The sequence below is a fragment of the Helianthus annuus genome, chromosome 15 (assembly GCF_002127325.2).
Source record: "Helianthus annuus cultivar XRQ/B chromosome 15, HanXRQr2.0-SUNRISE, whole genome shotgun sequence".
NCBI classification, from domain to species: domain Eukaryota; kingdom Viridiplantae; phylum Streptophyta; class Magnoliopsida; order Asterales; family Asteraceae; genus Helianthus; species Helianthus annuus.
The window spans coordinates 160083844-160088523 of record NC_035447.2 but is presented as its reverse complement, the minus strand read 5'-3'; the positions used below and the strand labels follow the sequence as shown (position 1 = coordinate 160088523).

At 38.5% G+C, this 4680-nt stretch overlaps 1 long non-coding RNA gene across 1 annotated transcript; it reads left to right on the top strand.

The window, feature by feature from the left end:
* Window positions 1-846: 846 nt before the first annotated feature.
* LOC110910902 lies at window positions 847-2711 on the top strand. Its single transcript, XR_002576574.2, has 3 exons — window positions 847-969; window positions 1477-1543; window positions 2507-2711. It is a non-coding gene; the product is annotated as an uncharacterized LOC110910902 (long non-coding RNA).
* Window positions 2712-4680: the final 1969 nt, after the last annotated feature.

Sequence of the window (4680 nt, the reverse complement as noted above, 5' to 3'; positions counted from 1 at the left end):
TGGAAACTTTTGAGCAATCTGAACGCTTAGTGCCGCGCCCCGATGTTTCCGCCATCGGTTGGGGTGTGACAGTGGTGGCGGTGGTTATGGCAGCGACGGTAGTGGTGGGTGGCAGCGATGACGGTGGTTGGTGGCGGAGGTGACAGGTTGCGGGTGGAGGCATCGATGGCGTCGGTGGTGAGTGGGTGGTGGCGAAGGTGGTGGGTTGTGGTGATGATTAATGGTGCAAAAGGGGATGGAATGAAAAAACATGGGGGGAATTGAATGATTTTGAGGGAATGGAATGCCATGTGGAATGAGTGATTCCATTCCATTAACCAACCAAACACCATTTTCTTCATTCCCTCGTAATAATTCATTTCATTCTGCCTCTCATTCCTGTATATCAAACACTACCTAAGGGTGTGGTCATGACGCAAACCACTATCCCTTTATTTATTTTAATATATTTTTGTCTAAATAAATCGAAAGAAAATTTTGAAAAATGTAAAAGAGGACCATGGTTGCCATGGTTTAAGCCATACGTATCATGATGGATCAGGAAAAGGGGTGGCGTAGCCTTCCATTCATATTCCAACGTAGCGAATTGTAACATCCCGAAAATATAAGTATTATATTGAAAACTAAATATCGGTATTAGTCAAGATAAAATAACTAGGAATAAATAACCTAGTTAGCTAGTGCCTTGACATAATAGAACAAATATGGTTAATATACCCCTTAAATAACTTGTGTAAAGTGGAGGGACTAAACATGGGCAAATGAATTAAAGATTTAATTAAATCAAATATTAAACACAAAACACACACATACGTGGTGTGTCCTGCGATTTCAACCAGGCCAAAAGGGAGCTCTCAAGCTTCAACCCTAAAGCTAAAACACAAAAATTCACCAAATTGAAGGGGCAAATCGAGTCCAAATCAAAATCCGAACATAGATTAGTGATCACCTCAGTGAAGGGATCATAAGGTATGCAAAATTTCACTATTTGGTTCCATCTTAAATTTTAGATGAACTCATGAGATTCGAATCTGAGCTTGCATGACCATTGTTTGGATGAAATTAGGAATGAAATTATGTCGAGGAATAAACCCTAGTCATTACTTGTTAAATTGATGCTTATAATTGTGAGTTCATGATTATACACTCATGTGACAAGTGGATTTTGTAGAATTATGTTAGACACTAGGATTATCATTGTTAACCTAGTGTATTTGAGATCTATAGAGTGAATTCTAACTTGTTGATACGAAAATTTGACATGTACTTGTGAAAGGATGCTTAAATCTTGGCTAAATAGTTAGTTAAGAACTTGATTTTTAATTGTATGAAATCATGCTCATTAGGTGTTTGATATAATGCCTAAGAGAAGATAAATGTTGAAAACCGTACTAAAAATGCATATTTGACTAGTGTGGAAAATTATGCGTTATATGCTATAAGAGAGTTCTAAACATCTATGGTTGAACTCTATAGGCAAGGAAACCGGGACGCCAAGCGGATAAGCTAGTGGCGATACGCATTTGAAGGGATTGCTCTAAAGGTGTGTGACCGGGGATTCGTTACATTATGTTTAGTTATTAAATGCTAGCTTGTTGAATTAAAATTAGCGTAAAATGTGAACTCGTTATGTCGCTAAAGTGACGAAGCTCACTAGAAAACAAAACGGGTCAAAATACTGGTTAGAGTAAAGTTTGGTATGTCCTTGAAATGGTGGTTTCCATTAGGCAACCAAACGGGTCAAAACAATGTCGAATTGGAAATGTTGAAGTGAATGGATCATCACTCAATGATTGAATATATTGCATGCGTAAGCCGTGAAACGGACACGCTAAACTTGTTGCAAATGAACCCTTGGTATTGGGTCTAAAGTTCAAAAAAAAAATTTATACTTGTCAAATAGTTAAAAAGACCATGCTTGAATCTTTGAAAACAAAGCATGCCGTTAATGCGTAAGTAACCCTCGGTAGGGGAGCGAAACGCTAATGTTTGTTAAACCCGGGAATGGGTAAAATAGTTGAAAACAAGTGATGATAACAAAACAAGTTGTAAAACTTGTAGACAAACGGGTCGACCAAACAAATAGCGGAATTATAGGCCAACTGTTTATAAACCAGATTTTAATGTGAACAATGTTGTTAAACAGGTCCGTAATTTAATTACGGTTGCGTAGGAAAAAGAATTAGGTAAAACGGACTTGTATAGCGAAAGTTATGCAAGTTTTAAGTTGGTATTTTGGTATTTTTCGTAGCTGGGCATCTGCAGCACAAAACCAAGCAACAGACTGTTAAAAACAGGGTGTCGCGTCATGCGACACCAAACCTGGAATACTGTCGCGTAACACGACGTTCGTCACGGGCCGCGAAAGATAGGGGCTGATCTGTCGCGGGGCGCGACAGACCCAAACTTCAGAATTTTTGTTTCGTTTTCGTTGTACTATAACATAACTTGTTTATACGTAAAGTAACGTTGTCAAAACTAACATTTAACGTGGTTTTGACATTAGGTAAATGCTTACAAGATTCCGGATGAAGATCAAGCGACTTTCAAGAACCGAATACACCGAACAAAGCTTCCGCATTGATCTATTTTTGTTTTAGTTAATATGTAAACTCTTGAAATTTCGTTTTGAAGGTTCTAAACTAGTAGGCTAATGACTCGAATATTTTGATCATGTATGATCGTAACTTAACAAAGTTTTGCTTTAAAAAGCTCGCATTTTTGTATCATATGCGTGTTAAATGTTATAAATCGTGTTATTTAAGAAGGGTCTTACACGAATCATGTCCCAACCATGATCCCCCACACCCTTCAGCCTTTTTCGTAACTTCTAGTTTGCTCTCTAGAACCTCACAGGTAGACCGTCACTGAGAGTTCAGACGCCTTGTGCGACAAGAAAAATAGGCCCCTTAAATGTTACTTTGTTATTTTAAGTGAGGGCCAAAGTGGTATTGGACATTTAGGTTAAATGATTTATTGATTAATGGGTTAATGATAGATGGTATTTAGTTATTGAAACCCTTCTAGTACATGAAATACATACCAACTTTATAATTTTTTAGAGTAAATTACCAAAATCGTCCTTGAGGTTTAGGCCTTTTTGACAGTTTCATCCAAAATGACTTTTTTTGTGCCAAACAACCCTTCACGTTTGGCATTTTTTTGTTATTTTCATCCAAACCACTAATTTAGTTTAACTTTTATGTTAAGTTGAAAGATATTTGGATGAAACCACACGTCATTAAATGCTAGAAGCTTCTGCGCACGCGCGCAAGATACACAGGTGCGCGCGCGCCCTTCTGGCTCATGCGCGTGCACGTCTTGCACGCTCATGTGCGTGTGCGCCATTTTGGCTCATCTTCATGCGTAAGCTAGGCCCTAGCGCACGCTGATTTGGCTCACTTCCATGCGCGCGTGCGCTAGCCACAAGTCAGCCTATACGAGCACGCCACACAGTCGCGCCATATTGGCTCACTCTGGTGCGCCCGCGCGCCACATCAACAACCACTTGGTCCTTGCAGCCCCTGTGATTAGCCACGCGCACGTGGTCAAACATACAAAGTGCGCCATCAAAGCGCCACATTGTGCCTTATCGCACACGCCACGTGCGCGCGAGAAAGGGTACTCTGCACCCTTCGTGAGTACACTTAGTGTGTGCTTCCATGAAACAATAAGAATGGAGAGTTCCCACTTAAATACCCCTTTAAGTTTCATCTCTCCTCCTATGTGGGACAAGGTGTCACTTTCCCTTTTATTCAGCATTCAATGTTTCAAACACCAAACTTTGAGCATCGATATCTCATTCATCTTAGCTCCGTTTTGGACGTGGTTTAGTTCGTTGCGAAGCTCTTCCAACATAGAACACAAACCAACAAATAAATATATAAAGAAACCTCTGTTTCTTATATTTATTTCTAGTCCAAAATAGGAAAAAATCATTTTCCACTATTTGTGAAAAATGTTATTTTCACCAAATTTCCAACAATATCAAATATGAAATATGGTAAACTTGTAAGTTTTACCTGTGAAGTGAGTTATCAGCATGGTCTATGCCTATCAGCATGGTCTATGCCTATCAGCATGGTCTATACATTTCATGAAGTTCACATTTAAGTTCAACTTTTTAGCAGTACTTTGTACTTCAATTGCATCCTCATCGTTACCATATACATCAATCCTGAACGCGTTCTCAAGGTTATCTTTTCGTTTCGCTTATAAATCTATCAACTCACAGTATCCCTTTGCCCAAAAAGTACACTCCTTTCGAGAACGATTGATCCCCATTTCCCTTTCTACAACTGGTTTCTCCCCGATTTTCAAAAACTTTGGGTTCATGAACGTTAAAAATTATAGACTTGAGTAAATATTGGGTTGTAACAGAAAGTCTAAGTACCTAAACATATAATATGGAAAAATCAAATACTCTCATTATAAATACAACAACAAATATTTTCATTATAAATTTATAAGTAAATTGTTTAAGAATTAACTTAGTGCCTTGTCACAATATGCTTGTGTGACCAAATTGTTTATATGCTTTACGAAAAACTCTTGGAGGGCGCCATTTTTCCCCACTTTATATACTCTAAGTAATTCATCTGAACAATACCGACGGCATGATTGAACTTATTATTCCAACGGTTACCATGATGATACCAATTTAAATGTTCGGGTTCTTCA